Source organism: Benincasa hispida, chromosome 1 (assembly GCF_009727055.1).
Source record: "Benincasa hispida cultivar B227 chromosome 1, ASM972705v1, whole genome shotgun sequence".
Classification (NCBI taxonomy): Eukaryota; Viridiplantae; Streptophyta; class Magnoliopsida; order Cucurbitales; family Cucurbitaceae; genus Benincasa; species Benincasa hispida.
The window spans coordinates 18,663,316-18,685,016 of NC_052349.1; the positions used below are offsets into that span (position 1 = coordinate 18,663,316).

The following is a 21,701-nucleotide window of genomic DNA, read 5'->3' on the forward strand; positions in this document are numbered from 1 at the left end:
TCCCGAAGGAGATTACTACCTCTAGTGAATCTCGAAGGAGATCACTACCTCTAGTGAATCTCGAAGGAGATCACCACCTCTGGTGAATTTTGAAGGAAACACAAACTTCTGGTGAATCCTGAAGAAAATACAAACCTCTGGTGAAATCCCAAAGGAGATCACCACCTCTGGTGAATCCCGAAGGAACACAAACCTCTAGTGAATCCCAAAGAAAACACAAACTTCTAGTGAAATCCTGTTGGAGATCACCACCTCTGGTAGATATCTAACTATGGGCAGGGGGTAACTATCACTATCATAAATAACATGCATCATAAACTAAAGTCCCATGATCACACAAATACATACCATCATGCTCAATATTCTTCTAGCAAATCATATAAAAAAAATTAATTCATGATTGCACTCATAATATGCTTCAAAACATCATTAAGATAAGCTTATTTAGCCACATATATCTTGATGCAAACAATCTTAGAATCTTTAAAATTATTCTTCAATTATCATCTGGCATAAGGCAGTTCCAGTAGCAAGATTACTTACCTCAAAATTTGATCATAAATTTTAATCTAAGTAATTAAACTCCCTAAAACCTTTAGAAAAACTGGAATCAACCTGAAATTGTGGCTTGGTCCAAAATCAGTTTCAAAACCAAATTTAATTGGCCAACCTAAACATTAATTAAAGTTGATAGCTTGTAGAAATACAAGCTATTGTAGCCTTTTACTTAGAATTATAAGGGTTAATGATAAGAGCATGCGTTGATATTGTTAAAAATTCATGAGGAATAATGAACTTGCATTGATCAGTGATGCGTGTTTAATGTGATGAAATAATGGTGTAGAATGCGATGGTGGAATATGTGTTGTGCATGCAAGTTTTCTCAACAAGATCAAATCCTACTGAGTTTCTTGGTAAGCCCAGGGTCGAACACAGGGACTAAGGAAACACTATACGATGGCAATTTTTTATTACTTTGCGGTAACGAATAAATCAATGTAATGGTTAGTGTGTTGTTTAAAGTATAAAGTTTATGCGGCAGAGTTGAGAACAAGGTTAATAATACGGAAGATGAGATGAGTATGCAGGGGAACGGGTTGAGAAGGGAACTTTCATTCTGGTCTTTAGTTCCAGTCGAATCGCGAGCTTTGCTAGACACTGCTAGCGAAGCTCTACGACAGAGCATTTCCATTATTTCAATTATAGAACCAACTGCTCTCTCTCTTTCCGGCTTAGCCTACCGCTCCGTGGGCAATGTATAGGAACTACGGCTATAGTTGATTGCTATTCATTGACTTACATTCATAATCTGTAACATCACATGCTCTCACTGTCAGCTTGTTCATGTTTGATACAGCTCCCAACAAAATAATCTCTGATGTAGTATCAGCAAGAGCCCTTTAGGCTCGCTCTATTCGAAGCTTTAGACAAAGGTGCTATTGAGATATTGGGTCCCATTGGTTATCAACCCTTAGAACTACAACTCGCTTTTTGATTTGTTTACTCAACTCGTAAAGTCAAACAAAAAGATTGCGTTTATGTTATGCGATCATGCTACATACATACAACAGGAAGTCATCTCTCAATGCAAATGCTACGGCTTCTAGTTTTAGAACGCATGCGATGTATGCGATGATGTCTATAGGACTTACATCTAAGCTTCTATTCTTGTCTATGTAATGATGAATGGCACACACATACATAAGACGACCGCATACTATCATAACCTATCTCTAGGGTGCATGCGATGCATGTTGGCAAACAGAGATTATCTCTAAGTCTCTATCTCTTACTTATGCAGATCTAATCTTGCTTTCTCAAGTCTAGATTCTAACCTAGCTCTCTCAAGTCTTAGGTTCTTTCTTTAGACTCTCTCTCGAGTAGCTCTAAAGGGGTGATGGACGCAACATAAGACAAGATGATTGCATGCAATGAAGATCCTAGGTCATGTTAGCTAAGTACTTCTCAACCCATTCAAAAGTTTAGTTACTCATGCGTATTGTACAGAGAGTGAACAAATGTAGAAATGCAAGTTCCATTCTATATATGAAATCGAAATACAGAATGACAATGTGAAATAAAGATAAAGAGACTGATAGAAATTTCTTGCTTCCCAAGGCTTTTACACTGTTCTTCTCTACTCTACTTAAAAGATATTCTTGCTCTCGCAAGAGTCGGTCCTTTCTCTGTTTTCCAGGCTCCCTAGCACTCTCTCGAGCTGACCAGGATGATCTCTAGCATCTTTTCCCTTCTCTCACTTCCGTCTTCTAAGTATAAGGAACTAAGAACAAAGGCTAACTATCTTCTATACGGCTCAGCTGGAATGAAAAACTGAACTCCTTCAATGAAGGTGGCTTTCGGTATTTATAGAGTTTTAAGGTGAAGAACTTTTTCTCTCGAATGATTGCACTAATGGGACGTCATTAATTCTCTGTCTGATGTGCCGAATAATTGTCACTGAAAAGTTGAGTGTACTTGCTACAGTGTTGTTAACGGCTTGTCAACTTAATTCTGAATCGACTGTCATCAACTTTCTGTCCCATCGTGATTTATTAAGCTTTCACCTTGATGCGTCGGCTTTATGCGGCCACCTTTTTTAGCAGATTTTCCCGAATGCATATGATCGCATAGCCTTGCGGTCGGAATCTCTTATGCGCTCGGACGCTAATCAACTTTCTGTCCCATCGTGATTTATTAAGCTTTCACCTTGATGCGTCGGCTTTATGCGGCCACCTTTTTTAGCAGATTTTCACGAATGCAAATGATCGCATAGCCTTGCAATCGCAATCTCTTAATGCGCTCGGATGTTAATTTCTTTGGATCGCAATTCCACCTTGTGCCAACACATTTTTTGCACAAAATACATAAGTTAACTGTTTTTAATGCGATGGACGCATGCGATCGCAATGTTATAAACTTAATGCTTTTAGACGCAATTTCATATATTTTTACCATTGCAATCCTTCATTGTTTTACAACTTTGTGCTATAATAACATGCATTTCTGCCTATTATCACACCCCCAAATTTAAAACAATGCTTGTCCTCAAGTATAAGCTAAAGATTTTCTCTAGAAAGTCGACCGCTTTCTTTTTTTTCTTAGATTTCTCAAGGTTGCCTTATTCAAATCCTATGTACCAAAATCTCCTTAATTCTTATTCGGGTCTCTTCTTAAAATATTTCTAAAATTTAAGTACCGTAAGTTTAAACTTAAAAAAAATTTTACTTGTTTCCAGGGCATCACGTGATTTATTTCATATAAAAAAACTTTTTTTTCCAACTGGAGTATTTTCAAATGATTTTTATCCTTGCGTATTTTAGACATATATATTTTTTCTATGACCTTCCGCTGATCTGAGTGCCTAGCCTTCATTTTGGCTTGCCCCCACGTGTGTCATGCGGACATCCAACTATGAGCGAGGCGCTCTTTCTCAGTTTAAACTCATGCCCATTTGGCAGCGGAGTTGCGATCATTTTATTTATGCATTGATCACGATTCCTACCTTCATTTTGGCTTGCCCTCACAAGTGTCATGTGAACATCCAACTACGAGTAGGATCCGATCGCAATGTTATGATTTTGTTTTTGCTTTTTTTGTTTTTTGTAGAGCCTAAAAATAGCAAGGTCGAAAATAAATACCTCACCCCCAAATTTAAAATATGGCAATGTCCTCATTACCAAAAGATTGAAACAAGTCATGCGATGCACTTAGGGAGTTTCGTAAAAAGTCAGTTTGAAAGAAAGCTGGAAAATCACTAACTTCTAAAAATATTTCATGAGATGACTGTCCTAAAATTAAGTTGGCTCTAGTATATACGAAAAAATAGAGGCATGCGTTTCATCATTGAAATCATAATTAGCAAAGAGAAATAATGTGATGATTTACTAAATTAATTAATGTTAAATGATTGAGCCGACTAAAGAGGATGCGATGATAAAATTATCAAAGTTAAAATGCGATACGATAGTGTAGAATTTGGAATAGACAAAGTCAAGGAAAGATACAACCCCCAAATTTGCTCTGTCGCCCACATTGGTTGTGATCGCATCCTTCCTTGCGGAAAACTGCTTTCTTTGATTACGGTGGTAGAATAAAGTAGTTGCGTCTTTCGTGTAGCTCTTCCGCAATCGTTCACCACGATCGTAACAAGGAAAACATCGAGAGGGTCAAATAAAAAACAAAGTTAACAAAATTTCTCTCTCTCTCTCTCTCTCTCTTTTTCCAGAAATACAAAAGATAACGAAATAATAATAACTGTAAGTAGATAGAGATAAGTTCATGAATTGAATATTTCAACGGATACTTCACAAAAATTGTATCCCTGATGAATTTGAATCGCATGATTGTGCAGGGACCGCTTATATGGGTTTCTTACGTCCAAGGTGGTTTTCTTTTCTTTTTCCGGTCTTCTGGGATCTTGATTACCTCAATCCGGAGCTTTTTTCCGTTAACGTTCATCACGATCTCCCCCTTGTGCACATCAATTTGAGCACGACCAGTTGAGAGGAATGGTCGTCCCAATATGATGGGCGCATCTTCGTCCGCTTTATATCCAAAATGATGAAGTCTGCCAATAAGGTGAATTTGTCAATTGAAACTGCGACATCTTTCAACTGTCCCTCGGTATGTATTCGGGATCTGTCCGCAAGCAGGAGAGTCTCCATCGTGGGCATTAGTTTGCCCATATTCAATCATTTGAAGATTAATAGCAGCATTAAGTTTATACTCGCTCCAAGATCGCATAGTGCTTGACCAATGTAGACCCCTCTAATTGAGCATAGTATCGTGAAGTTTCCTGGACACATTTTTTGTGGGATCATAGTATTTTGCGTTATTGCCACTGTAGCGATCTTTCCTTCATCATTCTATTTCTTTTGCAATCCTTGCAGGAATGGTGGTAGCTGTACTTCTATTTTGTGTTCTAGAGGCTTGAAGGTGGACGCAGCTTCTAGGTTCATCTTCTCAGACTCTTCTGCATCATATGTCAATGGGTTCTTGATCTTCACCTCATTCGAGTTGGTCATGATGGGTTCCTCCCCTACTTCTGTTGTCATTTTTTCGCTTAGCAAAGAGACTGCTAGGCATTGTTCCTTTCCTGTACCCCTAGAGTTGCGAAGAAGCTCAGTTGAGCTCGGCAACACTCCTTGCGGTCTATTTTTGAGTTCACCCGCAATCTATCCTATCTGAATTTCAAGATTTCGGATAGACGTCGCTTGATTCTAAAGCACTGATTCATTCTTCTCAATATACTGCTTCAGCAAGCTCTCTAAGGATGAAGATTGTGGTGCTTGTGAATTGCTGGCTTGGTTATGCGTTTGACTGTTTGCTCGCGGGAAAAATCATGGTGGCCCTTTCTTTTGCACCATAGGTTGATAGCTTTGTTGTTGATTTTTCTACGCAAAATTTGGGTGGTTTCGCCACCTAGAGTCTGTCTCTTATACACATCTAGATGTGTATAAGAGACAGACCCGGGGTTTTACATATCAGAGTAAGGGTTATTCTTTATGAAGCATATTGACTGCGGATTCCTTGGGCATTCTTCAATCGGATGTGCTTCTCCACAGATGACACAACAGGTGGTCGTTTGAGTAATTGCGTTGACCTGCCCTTTTTGCATTCCCATGCTATTGATTGCGATGCCTTGTATCAAACTCATCATCACGTTCATTTGGGTTTGTAGGGATGCGATGGCCCCATTATTTGCGTCACTATCTTTGATCCTCAATCTTTGATCGCTTTCTCTCCATTCTTCATGATTTTTAGAAATGCGATCAAATATATTCTTGGCCTCATCGTAAGTTTTATCAAGCAAACCACCAGTTGTTGCTGCATTGGCAGCCGTCTGTGGTGCAGGGTTCAAACCGTGATAAAATATTTCCATTTGAAGACAGTCAGGTAAGCCATTGTGCGGGCAATCTCGTACCAGTTTCTTAAACCTCGCCCAGGCATCACTGAGCGATTCGTCAATTTCCTGTTCAAAATTCGTAATTAACTTCCTTCTTTTTGCGTTCTCTGTTGGAGGGGAAGTATTTTTTTTATGAACTTTTCCACTACTTGTTCCCACGATGTTATCTCCCCTGATTCGAGAGAATAAGCCCATTTCCTTGCTTGATCGTATAAGGAAAATGGGAACAACGTTAGTCGAACCTCCTCAGCAGAGATATTTAGGAACACAAAAGTATTGCAGATTTCAATAAAACTCTAGAGATGGGCGTGCGGATCCTCACCACGCCTTCCACCAAACTGTCCGACTGTTTGAATCATCTACAACATAACCGGTTTCATTTCAAACCTCGATCCGTCTAGAGCTGGCCTCAGGATTCCTGGGGAGAAATCATATAGGTTGGGCGACGCATAGTCCTAAATGGGTCTATTGTGGTCATTCGCCAAGAGGATGTGGTTGGTCATTATATTATTTGCGTTTGCGGCCCTCTCTTCCGGTTGTTCCGCCATTCTTAGAGTTCTATCTTGTTATTGTTGGCGGTTGTTTCTCAATCTTCATCGGAATGTTCTTTCAATCTCTGGGTCGTAATTCGCCAGAGATTGAAAGCTGCAAAGAAAATCAAAAAAATTATTGTTAGCACAATGTATTGTTGTAGTCCCTAGCAACGGCGCCAAAAACTTGATGCGTGTTTAATGCGATGAAATCATGGTGTAGAATGCGATGGTGTAATATGCGTTGTGCATGCAAGTTTTCTCAGTAAGATCCAAGTATAAATCCTACTGAGTTGCTTGGTAAGCTCAGGGTCAAACACAGGGACTAAGGAAACACTATGCGATGGTAATTTTTTATTACTTTGTGGTAATGAATAAATCAATGCGATGGTTGGTGTGTTGTTTAAAGTATAAAGTTTATGTAGTGGAATTGAGAAAATAGTTAATAATACGGAAGATGTAATGAGTATGCGGGGAACAGGTTGAGAAGGGATTTAGCTAACACTTCTTAAGATTGCGTTCATGTTATGCGATCATGCTACATACATACAACATGAAGTCACTCTCAATGCAAATGTTACGGCTTCTAGTTTTAGAACGCATGCGATGTATGCAACGATGTCTATAGGACTTACATCTAAGCTTCTATTCTTGTCTATGTAATGATGAATGGCACACACATACATAAGACTGTCTCTTATACACATCTAGATGTGTATAAGAGACAGCCTCTATTCTTGTCTATGCGATGATGAATGACACACACATACACAAGGCGACCGCATACTATCATAACCTATCTCTAGGGTGTATGCGATGCATGTTGGCAAACAGAGCTTATCTCTAAGTCTCTATCTCTTGCTTATGTAGATCTAATCTTGCTTTCTCAAGTCTAGATTCTAACCTAGCTCTCTCAAGTCTTAGGTTCTTTCTTTAGACTCTCTCTCGAGTAGCTCTAAAGGGGTGATGGACGCAACATAAGATAAGATGATCGCATGCAATGAAGATCCTAGGTCATGTTAGCTAAGTACTTCTTAACCCATTCAAAAGTTTAGTTACTTATACGTATTGTATAGAGAGTGAACAAATGTAGAAATGCAAGTTCCATTCTATATATGAAATCGAAATACAGAATGATAATGTGAAATAAAGATAAAGAACCTGGTAGCAATTTCTTGCTTCCTAAGGCTTTTATACTGTTCTTCTCTACTCTGCTCAAAAGATATTCTTGCTCTCGCAAGAGTCGACCCTTTCTCTGTTTTCCACGATCCCTGACACTCTCTCGAGCTGACCAGGACGATCTTCCAGCATCTTTTCTCTTCTCTCGCTTCCGCCTACTAAGTATAAGGAACTAATAACAAAGACTAACTTTCTTCTATACAGCTCAGTTGGAATGAAAAATCGAACTCCTTCAATGAAGGTGGCCTTCGGTATTTATCGGGCTTCAAGGTGAAGAACTTTTTCTCTCAAATGATTACACTGATGGGATGTCATTAATTCTTTATCTGATGCGCTGAATAATTGTCAACGAAAAGTTGAGTGTACTTGCTACAGTGTCGTTAACGTCTTATCAACTTAATTCGGAATCGACCATCATCAGCTTTTTATCCCATCGTGATTTATTAAGCTTTCACCTTGATGCGACGGCTTTATGCGGCCACCTTCTTGAGTAAATTTTCACGGACACAAACGATCACATAGCCTTGCAGTCGCAATCTCTTAATGTGCTCGGACGTTAATTTCTTTGGATCACAAATTTGTCTTGCGCCAACACATTTTCTGCACAAAATACATAAGTTAACTGTTTTTAATGCAATGGACGCATGCAATCACAATGTTATAAACTTAATGCTTTTGGACACAATTTCATATATTTTTACCATCGCAATCCTTCATTGTTTTACAACTTTGCGCTGTAATAACGTGCATTTCTGCCCGTTATCAATCAACACTAAAAATCCTCGCTAACCCTAAATCATGAATCATGTGTTATATTACATCAAAATGTCTATTTTGTAGTTGTCGTAGGAGTCGATCGCATGCGTTGATCCCAAACCATCGCATACGAAGATCTCGATTAAGAAAAGTTGATCGCATGCGTTGTTGCAATTACAGAGTGATAACCGTGATAGAAGAATGATCACAAATAGTGGGTGCAATGTGTTGATCCTTCAAAAGAAACGATCACGAACACATACCTCGGGAGTATCAAAAAGATAAGATCATGATGACATTCTCACCTACCGCGTCAGTAATGGCAATAATTCAGAGCAGGATTATCAAAGCTGTCAGCGTTTGAACTCTATAAATAGAGCCTTGGAGCCCAAGATCAAGGTATCCAGGACTTTTACCTTGGGCGGATTCCTGTGATAATAGACGAGAGCATGAGCAAGAAATTCTTTGAGAGTTCTTCACTTCCATAACTTCCTCTGATTGGCGACTGAAGCTTCGCCGGAGATAGATCTCGAGAGGGACTACTCCACCGCCCATCCATTGTACCACCAGCAGCCTTGACACACATCTGATGGAAGCAAGAGATTGCCTACATCTAGCCAACCATCTCTCTTCTCACCTCTGTATTGTATTACATTTTGGCTTAAGATATTAATACATTTTGTAATCAATGCATCTCTTTAGTTCCTTCAATATCATTTGCATCACATTTTTCTACTCCATCTTTTACTCTCACCGCCATGAGTTAATTATAGATTGCAAAATTTATCGCATACTCAATCATGCGGCATAGAGATATGACGCATGTAGCAAGTCACCGAGAGGTTGCGTTGCGTGAGTATAGTGAGTCAATCCTGTTTACTTAGTACGAGGCTATCCAATGCTTGTCTATGAGTGGAGTACCAATAAATAATTGCCCGAGAGGGTAAGTAGTGGAACTCACTAAGCAAAGTAAGCAGTGTTCCTAGAGATAGGAATAACCTTATGCTCAACGCAACCATGCGTTATAGAGATATAAAGCATGTAGCTGATCATCGAAAGGTGTGTGATGCGCGAGTGTGGCGAGATGAGATTATCCTAGCGACCAAACTTAAGGACTTGGTGAAATCTCCTCCCCAACCCTAATTCTCCATACATCTTATTACGCGTTAACAGTTGTCGCATCTCTATCGATTCTCATAGTCAAACTTCAATTGTTCAGTCTATTTAGCTAGGAGTAGGAGTAGCATATAGTTAATCAACCTCTTTCTTTTTATTTTTATTCTCCGCCTATTACTTTACAATCATCTTTTAGTTGCAAACCCCTGTGTTCAACCTTGGATCATCCCGAGAAACTTGTGATCTCATTATACTTGGCGAGAGAGCAAGAAAACTTGTGACAGAAATGCATGATCATCACATACCCAATTAACGCATGCTCTTTAGACCATTGCATGATCATCGCATGATCATCAACACATATCAATTCATGTAAACAAATATTTTCCCAACAAAGCCAACATTTAATATCTTAATTTTTCCACAATTACTCTTATTCCAAAAGGCTCAAAGTGTTGAAATTCACCAAAACTTACTAAAGTTAAACCAAAATAATGTTATCCAAAGTACTAAGGTCATTATTTGCTGGTACAGATAAGCATCCCTGATAGAGAAGGCCATTATCTGCGGATACAGAGAACTCACCACCCTATCCTGACTCCACCTTGCGAACTTTATCAACCAGGTAAGGATCATTCTGTTGAGCATCAATAATTCTCCACCTCAAGGTCGGTTGTACCGACAACTGCGCCAACTATGCAGTGACTTCCCCCATTATTATTGCAATCTTAGCCCGTTCAAGGTCCTTGTATAGATGAATATATCTGGTAACCAGGACTGCTGAATGGACTACCTTCTTACTTAGAGCGTGCCACTATATTTTCCTTTCCTTGTGGTACATGAAGGAACTGTGAAGTTTCATAGTGGAAGTGGGGATCGACCAATTTTTATTTTTAAAGAACATACACTTATGCATTAACTAGAAAAAATACAGCATGGTTTATAGTAGAGGAAGAAGAGTGCTTACCCTTGCAGCCGAAGATCTTCACGAAACCCTCAAACCGATTACGAACAATTCGTGGAAACACGAATACCAATGATGACACCACCAATCATAACCTTCTGTATTCTCTTTTGTGTAGAGAATTTTTAGGAGATGTGGGCTATGAGTTTTGGGAGAAGGATGAAAAATTTGAGAGAGAATTTTTTAGGGAAGAACACTGACTCAAGAAAAAAAAACCATATGTATTTTGTGTTTTTGGTTAGGGAGAAGAAAATCCCCAACCACTTCTCATGACACATTCAAAATTTGAGAAAATCATGGGAAGGAGTTATTCCTCTAATTAAATTTTAAAAGTATTTTAAATTTAATTAAAATAATATAAATTATATAATAACATATATTATACTATATGTTATATCGAATATAACATATAATCTATAATTTATATTATATCAAATAAAACATAACATATGATTTGAAATTCTCTCATTAAACCTATGGTATTTAATATGAATCAAATTCATATTAAATTTAACTTATAGTATTTACATGAATCCAATTCATATAATTAACTTTTTAATCATATTCAAATATTTATTTTCTCTCAAATAAACTTCATATTACAATGTATCAAATACTTTATTCTAATTATATCACATATTATTAATTCAAATTAATTATATCAAGTATAATTAATTCCAACAATTAATTTTGAACAATTCAAATTAATCCAAAATTAATTCTCAATAATCTTGAGCTATAGAGGTGATCTTATGGACTTGTGGATTGAAGCTTCAATGGTACTTGAATAATTAATTAAACTCCTTTAATTAAATTATTCAAGATCCATTAACTGTCAGTCACTCCACTAAAGATCGACAGTTGCACTTTTTATATTACAGATATACTTTTGTGTCCATTGGATATGACCAATCGACGGTGCGATAACCCTTCACAAATTGCTCGTAAGTACACTGGGCCAAAATTACCGTTTTGTCCCTATAGTTGCATCTAATTTCTTAAGTACCACTAATCCCTCTAGTGAACAATAAGTCATAGTCCAACTATGACCAAACCCCTCTCGGCCCAAGAGAGGGTTAAAGGAACCATTAAAGATCCTTGAACGAAACATGGGATCAGACCCAAACCCAAAAATTATAGAACATAAGTTTTACAGCAATGCAACATACTTTAAAATAGAGATTACATAATAGAAAAAGGGTTTAAGAAACCTTACCCTTGAAGAACCATTCTTCACAAGATTCCTTCTCTGAATCTTATCACGTACAATCTCGAACTCTCTAATTGTCAATGAGGACACCACCACAAATATTACCTCTGTATTCTCTGGGTGAGAATCTAGGAGTTTTATGGGTTTTAGCTATTTTGGAAGAGAGGAATTTTGAGAGTGATGAGAGGAAGAGATGAGATTTTGATTGTCTCAGAACTTTTCTGTGGATCTATATCCTTTTTTGAATCCACACCAGGAAAAAGAAAATGAATCTCTCTCCCCTACCCCACTATCACATATTAGAGAGAAAATAGGGGTCTCCCTCCTAAAATGATTTTTAAAATAAAATAAAATTTATTTATTTATTTTCATAAATAAAATTAATATATACATATATTTATATGATAACTACCTTATCATATAATATATATTAAACTATATGTTATATCAAAAATAACACATAACTTATAGTTTTTATATTGTATCAAATCCAATATAACCTATAGTTTCTATTCTATCACCAAGGACATTTAATATAAATCCCATTTATATTAAATTTAATTATGTGAATCAAATTCATATAATTAATATTTGAATCATATTCAAATATTTATTTCCTCTTAAATAAACTTTATATTATAATGTATCAAAATACATTGTAGTAATTATATCATATATAATTAGAATAAATTAATTATATCATATATATTACTTCCATCAACTAATTTGAACAATTCAAACTAATCCAAAAATTGATTCTCATTAATTCTCGTTGAGCTACAGAGGGGACCTCATGGACCTGTAGCTTGAAGCTCTAAAGATACGTGAATAGTTAATTAAACTCCTTTAATTAAATTATTCACCATTCATTAACTATCGAGCACTCCACTAAAAACCGACAGCTACACTCTTCGCACTACAGATATATTTTTGTGTCCATTGGATATAACCAGTCAACAGTACAATGACCCTTCACAAATTTCTTGTAAGTATAGTTGGGCCAAAATTACCGTTTTGCTCGTGTAGTTACATCTCACTCCTTAAGTACCATTGATCCCTCTAATGAAGAATAAATCATAGTCCAACTATGATCAAACCCCTTTCGAGCCAAGATAGGGTGAGGCGCCACATTGTTCAAGTCCTGAAATCAGCCCTTAAGGGAGTAATTTATCTACTTACCCCGACGTTGGGGAATGAGTGAATTCCTTCTTGTATAGTTGTGTTCCCAACTCCCCAATCAGACGAACCCCCAAAATGGTAGGCTTGTTGAGTCAGCGATTTGGCCACTCTCAATTATATAAATCAAAGGACTGCTCTCATAGGAAAGAGTTCACAACTCATTTAGGATTCAGGTCATGTTACCTATGGTCATCCTAGTGAAATATAAGTCTCTATTATGAACGATGTTATATAATGAGACTAAACATTGCGTGGTCCGATCTTATACAAACTTCTTTGTATAGAATATCTCCGCTCACATGTCTCCACATGAATGATTAGGATAAGATCATTTGTAGTACTTTACAACAATTGTAACATCTACAAAGCGGACCATATTCGTAGTGTCACCATGATAAAGTATCCAGCCTTATCCATCTATTACAGACCATTTAGGTTATCACTTAAACATGATCCAGCTGTATGTCTCTACATACATGTTTAAGCTACATAAGATAATTTTGGATGTTAATTTATTGGTTTTGTGGGTTAATGCTACTAAATATCGAATAAAACATCTCATATTTTATTAAATAAATAAAATATTTGTACATTACAATTACAAACTACAGGACCCAGGAGATTCAAAGCATCAACCCTAACAGTAAAGAATCTCACAATCATAATCCTTCACTAACTCTAACCACCTACCCTGTCTCATGTTTAACTCATTTTGAGTAAAGAAGTATTTTAAACTCTTATAGTCGGTGAAAATCTGTATCTTCTCTCCATATAAGTAATGCCTGCAGATCTTTAAGGCAAAAACTATTGCTGCCAATTCCAAATCATTTGTAGGATAGTTCCATTCATGGTTCTTCAATTGACGAGAGGCATAAGCAACTACCTTACCCTACTGCATCAACACGCTCCCCAATCCTTTCTTGGAGGCATCATTGTAAATAACAAAACCGCCCGTTCCATCTGGTACTGTAAGAACTGGAGTAGTAACCAACTTCTGTTTAAAGGTCTAAAATCTATCTTCACAAGCCTTACTCCAAACAAAGAAAGCTCCCTTTCTAGTCAACTAAGTCAAGGGAGGGGTTATGCAGGAAAAATCCTTCACAAATCATCGATAGTAGCCTGCTAACCCCAGGAAACTGCTCACTTCACTGACTGTGGTTGGACGAGGCCGACTTATAACTGCTTCAATCTTTGCGGGGTCAACAGATACTCCTTCCCTTGACATCATATGTCCTAGAAAGGACACATGCCTCAACGAAAAGTCACATTTAGAAAACTTAGCATATAACTTATTCGCTCTCAAAGTCTCCAAAAACTTCCGTAAATGCACTTCTTATTTTGCCTCTGTCTTAAAGCAAACAAAGATATCATTTATGAAAACTATCACAAAAGTGTCAAGGAATTTCTTGAACACCATATACATCAGGTCCATAAATACTGCATGAGCATTCGTCAAACTAAATAACATTACGATGAATTTATAATTCCCATACCTCGAACGAAAAGCTATCTTGGGTATATCACTGTTCTTTATCTTCAACTGATGGTAACTTGACCGAATATCAATCTTGGAGAACATTGTAGCTCCCTACAACTGGTCGAACAAGTCATCAATCATGGGAAATGGATACTTATTTTTTTATAGTCACTCTATTCAACTCCCCGTAGTTAATGCAAATACGCCATGATCCATCTTTCTTTTTTCACAAATAACACTGGTGTACCCCAAAGTGATACACTAGGGCGTATGAAACCCTTATCCAACAACTCTTGCAACTGAATCTTGAGCTCCTTCAATTATGTTGAAGTCATTCTGTATGGAGCTTTCGAGATAAGAGTTGTGCTCGGCTCCAAATCGATAGCAAAATCTATCTCCCGATGTGGCGGCAAACCTGGGAGATTTTTTGGAAAAAAAATCGAAATGGGGGTCTCTTTCTACGCAAGCGTGAACAAGGGAGAGGGGTGGAAAAATTAGAAAAGTTCTAAAAAAAAATTTTAAAAGCACAAATACCAAAACTTCAAGTTCAAACATCAATACTAAAAGTTTTAAAACATAAAATTCTGAAAACATGAGTCGAAGCATATAATTGGTCTCAGTGGCTTGATCACGAATTCCGTTTATCATTCGCCGACGTGTTCTTACCTTTACTTGATAAGAAAAATGAGTATAAAATACTCAGTAAGTAACCCCACTACTGGGGTTAGGCTAACCATTTATGTCCTCTAGATGCAACTCTTTAGTGGGACATTCATTAACCTCTACTTTCCAAGGGATGACAATCTAGTGGATAGTTGAACCTGTCCTACCGTAAGTAAGATGTACTCACAAAACTCGTGTGAATCTCGAAGGAAACATAAACCTCTGGCGAAATCCCGAAGGAGATCATCACCTCTGGTGAATCTCAAAGGAAACATGAATCTTTGGTGAATCCTGAAGGAAACACAAACCTCTGGTGAAATCTCGAAGAAAATCACCACGTGAATCCAAAGGAAATACAAACTTCTGGTGAATCCCGAAAGAAACACAAACCTCTAGTGAAATCCCGATGGAGATCACCATCTCTGGTAGGTATCTAATTACAAGCAGGGGTAACTATCACTATCATAAATAAATGCATCATAAAATAAAGTCCCGTGACCACACAAATACATATCATCATGCTCAATATTCTTCTAACAAATCATAAAAAAAAAAAAATAATAATAATAATAATAATTCATGTTTGCACTCATAAAATGCTTCAAAACATCATTAAGATAAGCTTATTTAATTATTCTTAAATTATAGCCTAGCATAAGGGGGTTCCAGTAGTAAGCCTCAAAATCTGGTCACAAATTTTATCCAAGTAATTAATCTCCCTAAAACCTTTGGAAAAACTGGAATCAACGCCAAAATTGTGGCTTGGTCCAAAATCAGTTCCAAAACCAAATTTGATTGACCAATCTGAACATCAATTAAAACCAATATTTAATAGCTTAATTTTTCCACAACTACTCTTAATCCAAAAGGCCCAAAGTGTGAAATTCACCAAAACTTGCCACAGTTGAACCAAAATAATGTTACCCAAGATGTGGCTTGAAATCCAAAATCACTTGCAATCTTCCAAATCAACAAAACACAAAGCCAGGTAGCTGAACCCGAATCTGCTGGACAATGACTAATGACACCAACACATGATGAGTATTAACAAATTGAAACCAAAACTTAATGGGTAACAAAGATCTTTAAGAAAAACCATGGAAACTCACATAAAGAAACCCAATCTTACACAAATCTTGAAATTCCAGCGAGAGCAAGACAATGGTAGCAGCGATGTCAAGGAATAGGCTGGGCAACAACAACTCGACGGTCGACACTGGCGGTTGACAGCGGCAAAAGAGACATGTCGGGATGACAACGTCTATGACTAGCTCACGAACGACGACAAGGACGTCCGACGGTGGTTGGGCTTCGGCGGAGGTGTTGGTGTGGCGGTTGGTCACTGGATGAAGCAGCGAGAAGAAAAACGGTGACCAGGGCTTCTTTGTGACATGTAAAAAAAAATCGAGGGGGGAGGTCTCCTTCTCCCCAAGTGTGAACGAGGGAGAAAGAAAATTGAATTTTTTTTTTTATTTATTTTTTCCTTCTTTCACTTACACTCCCAAAATACAAATATATATAACAACTTTACACCTCAGTCCCTTTCCTTTTCCAATTCCAAAAGGAATAACCAGATATATAGTAGTAATAATACTATCATTTGAAAAAATAGCAAAATGTGGGATCCTTTTGAATTATAGCAAAACGCATGAATGTCATATGAGTCCAATTTTCTGAAATCCTAAAATACCCTCATCGTCCCTTTTAATTGTAGTGTAATTAATTCGATATCTTTATTAATGAGACTGTAATTAAATGCTCAACTATATAACCTATCAGACTTTCAATGTCAACTAAGATCATCATTTCAAGTGGATAATTTGCCATAAGTCTTGCAATTTAATAGTTGTTTTGAATTTTTGAATCTTGTACCTCAACTAATTTTCAAATCTTGTTTTGAAATTTAAAATATCATATTATATTAATTATCCTAACTGAGATTTTTTATTTTTATTATACTTTCAATTAATCTTAATCAAGATTTACGGGTTTACAATTATTTTGAACATTATATTTATTATCCTCTTGTTTCAAACATAAAATATTAGAATAGAACACACATCCCTAGCTTTTTTCATCTTTGTACTGAATGCTTTCATGTTATGGTTGTTCATAATTAAAAGTTTTGTTGAATGGTAAGTGTGATGAAAACAACCATTATCATGACTTCCGATATATTGAAGTTTATGTTGCTTCGAACACATATTTTTCAATTTTCATCTTCTTTTACTGATTTTGTTTCTTGTTCTCAATCGACAACAAGTCTACTTTGGAGGCTTGACTTAATGATCAAATCCACTGGTGCATAGATAAAAGGTTTGACTTAATCGCAACCAAGAATTCAAGTCGCAAAGTCTCTTCTTTCCAAAGTGATTCCTATTGAGCCATTGTGAAAAAGTAGGCTAAGCATATGAACAGTGTTGGTATTAACCAGTTTGCCTTAGGGATCTTAAATCTACCTTGACAGATTCGATCAAAGAAGGATGTATCATCATCGAATGTTTTTTGATTCTCTTCTATTCACGAGATCTCCACAATGGACATCAACACCACGTCACAATTGGTTAGTAATTTCAATTGATGATTTTTAATTGGGATTTTCATATCCAATCTATATCGGTTTCTTTCTTCATGAATGTAATTATTTAGATAAAATTTTGATCATTCCAACCCTCACTTTGTAAACTGATATTTTGGGTTTGGAACAAGAAAAAGTATTGTTATAGAATTTTCGGTAAGTTCAAAAGGGATTTAGATGGTTTGGTTTATTGATTTTCAATTGTAATGTATTTGCTTTTAAGTTTATTGTATTTGTTGAGTATATTTAGGAGACTAATTACAATGTGTATGTAGGTCACGTAAATATCTCATTGGAAGTATAGCCTCAAAAACTTTCAAAACACCTTTTATGACTACAAAACTCTCATTTGAATTAACTAAAATTTTTCCTTTGCACGTTTCCTTTATCATACATCTTTATTTTCAAAAGGCATGTCGGATGGAGCAAGGGATGAAGGCAGAATTCAAATCAGAGGTGTCGCCACTGTTGGTGGAGGACCGATTTTGGAGAGGAAAATGACGGCAACTTCGTTGGAGAAGAGATCGATACGATGCTCAGAGCATGGCCAACCGATAATCTCTAGATGTTTGTTTTAATTACATTGTAATTACAAATATTTTCTTAATAAGTCAATTTCAATCTCATTTGTATTGCTAGGGGCAGTTTAGACTTTTATAAATTTGTTTATTTTTATTTTTAATTCGTTTTGCCAATTTTACAAATGAAATGTTGATTTGCTATTTTTACAAATACAGAGTTAAAATCCATCATTTTTCTTGTTAGCCCATTCCAAAATCTAAAGCCTTTTTGGATTTTAAATTCCAAATCTTTTTGGGAAACAAATTTTACGTCAATTATCTCAATTCAATCAATTTAATTTTTAATGGTCTTCCCCAAATTATAAAAATAATCCCGATCTCCCAATTTTAATTCAATTTTCCAAATCAAACTAAAATTGAAATAAGTTGACACAAATCCCAAATTCTCCTTAAACTTAAATTCAAATTCCAAAATTCTTCACAGAGTAAAATTTTAAAAAAAATGAATTATCCTTTCACAATAATTCGATTCAACGTCCAAAATTCAAAATAGTTCTCAAATAGTACAAAATAACTGAATTACATGAAAATTTGGGATGTTACATTAGTTTTTAAATTTTGACTTAATTTTTTAAATCATGAATGAAATATAGACATAAAAAAAAAATTTGAATGTGAAAGTAATGTCTATAAACTTAATTTTCTAAAACAAAAACTACAAATAAAATAGTTAGGAAACGAGTGAAACTCAAGTACAACTTTTATAAATATGTTTCGGATGGAATAATAATGAAAATAAAAACGCATTTTGCTGCGTTTGATCATAACAAACCATTGGTTTAACAAGTTTTATCGTATATTTAACATGCACAACAGTTAATTTATATTATTCAATCATATTATTTTTTTCATATTAAAATCTTCATAATTAAATATCAATTGTTTTTCTTGAAAAAAATCAACTTATTCTTTTAAACTTCGTAGATGAGTCGACTAAATCTTTCAACTAATAAATAATTATCAATTAAAATCTCAAAATTGTCTCAATTTACAAATTTGATGAGTGCGTTAATTAAATTGAGGATGTTTGTGTGAAAGCTATTGTTTTATATTTGATATTTAATAACCAGTAAAAATACGAGTTATTATAATTCTTTATTTAGAATAATTAGAAAAATTCAGGAAAAAGTACATTAACTTGAAATGAAAATTATTAAATAGATAAACTTTATGTTCAAGCATTTACAAAACTCATTATCTTGAAAATTAATAAAATCTAACATCTTTGAATGCAGTATTTTTATGAAAAGAAGTAAAGATCAGCTAAGGAAATAAAAGCTACAACCGTGGACGCATAAAGAGAACAGATCAACTTCAATCTTGCACGCGAAGAACCATGTGCTGAGTAGAAACATGAAGAAAGGAAAACGACGAACGCATAAGCGGTAAAATCAAAGTGCAAGTTGGTAGCTGATTTGAGGCACCCATGATAGAACCAATGAATCTGTGACGTGAGGATTCAGCATAGCAGGACATGAAATTAAATGAAAGGTGTAAAATCACCATTAGAAAGAAGATGAGAACCTTCCTTTTGACACATATAAATAGCCCAAAGAGCTTCATCTCAAGTGTGGAACCTTTTGACAAGAAACTGGGTGAAGCTCTACCAAACATTCCCTCAAACCACCATTATCATCCAACCTCTCAAGCTTCTCTTTGAGGGAATCTGAGTGAGAACTTAGTCTTCTTCTCTGAGAAATTAGAGAGCACCACCAACATCCATTGCAACCACCTTGAAGCAACCACCATCGAAGCTAAAAGGGGCAGGAGATTGCATCCGGTGACTTGACACTTCCATCTCCCCACTTTACTCTATTTTCTTTTTATTTGTAATTTGTATTAAGATCTAGAGATTGAGAAACTCTATATTTATTAATATAAATATGATTTCCATTATCTCTCATCTTCCATACTTCTGGTTCTTTCCATCATGAGCAACTAAATTTCTAATGAAGTGAGAAGATTAAATTGAGATTTTCACAAGCTTTTCATGTTAAAGTTCATCTTGTTTAGTGTGTACTTAATCTATTGCTTGAATCCATCTGATAAATCGGTTTAAGTATAAATAGCTAACTACTCTAGAGATAAGTGACTATGGAACTCATTAAGCAAGGAAATAAGTAGCTTTAGAGATAAAATTAACATTTTGTCATATAATTTACTTAAGCATGCGTCCTATAGATAGGGTATATATGGCATGAAACACTGAGAAGTGAGTTCTTCATTTTATGGAGAATGTTAGTAAACCTTCACAATACTACCTTATCAACTGATTTTAACCCTTTCAACACATGTTGCTTTATTTGTGATTGCATCTCCATCACCAACACCATCATTCCACACATCATCATCATCACACACCACTCGACGCATACTATCCATATAATTCATCCTTTAGTCTTGTTTCGCCTCACAATTAGTCTAGACGTATGATACTTAGAAAGTACTATGAAAGTCAGTCAACCGATCTTAATTAAGTTATATCAAGTCTCTCTGTTTGACCTTGGTACTCACAAGGAAACTCTAGTTAAACTTACACTTAGATTTAATTAGAAAAAATTTGTATTCACATAGATAATTCAACTCATTAATTTTACCCGAGTACGACATAAAGTAAATCAATATTCTCATACGCAACAATATTATGAAATAATGAAAAAAAAATGGTTAAATGCATGTAGTTTGGGTTGTTAATCTTTTTAAATTAATATAAAATTAGAAACCCCAAATTAAAACAAGTTGTGAAATGCAATCTTAAAATTGAAAAATTGATGTCTATGGAATGCTAGTGTGGCTCCAAAAATAAAAGCAAAGATGAGCCATGCTAGGAATGATATATATAGCCATCACTACTGCAAAAGTCCCTCCATGGTTAAAGTATTTCTCTGCCTACTCAAAGTGTAGTGTTGTTAATGTCATACACATTCTAATAATTTATTTAGTAAAGTTATCAATTTATTTTAGTTACACGTATCTTTCTTATAGTGTAGCTTTACACCTCGAGTTGGCCAACAAGTATTCGTCTCCCCCCTACATAGCAATCTTTTGGACTCACACCCATCACATCAGTAATAACTTTTCGAATCGTTTAGATCACTGGATATCGTTTCATGGATATGAATATTAAATGTTTGAGTTTTAAATGTCTATGATAATTAATCTACGTATTTGGATATCCAATCTTTTACATAAAAACCAGAACTAAATAACTATTTAGTTAAATATAAGAGAACAAGTAATGTATTCATAATTAAATTTTAATTAAATTAATATATTTTATATTGATTAATTATTTAATAACTTAAAAATTAATAAATATTTTTTAATTAAACATTATTTAAATTATTTTATTTAATTAATTAAAACATAACAAATAAATATTAATAATTCATAACAAAATTTTATATTAAATAGTTAACCTGACATAAAATATTAATGGTAAATGTGTTCTTTGAAATTTATTAAGTCTAAATACTATGTTTTTATTTGATGATTAATTAAAATTAATAGTAATGATTAATTTATATATATTAATTTATTAATTAATCAGACTCCATTCATGT

General features: G+C 35.3%; 1 non-coding gene across 1 annotated transcript; it reads left to right on the top strand.

Moving 5' to 3' along the window:
* The first annotated feature begins 5,897 nt into the window (after positions 1 to 5,897).
* On the top strand, positions 5,898 to 6,004 carry LOC120070413. Its single transcript, XR_005479905.1, has one exon. It is a non-coding gene; the product is annotated as a small nucleolar RNA R71 (small nucleolar RNA).
* Positions 6,005 to 21,701: the final 15,697 nt, after the last annotated feature.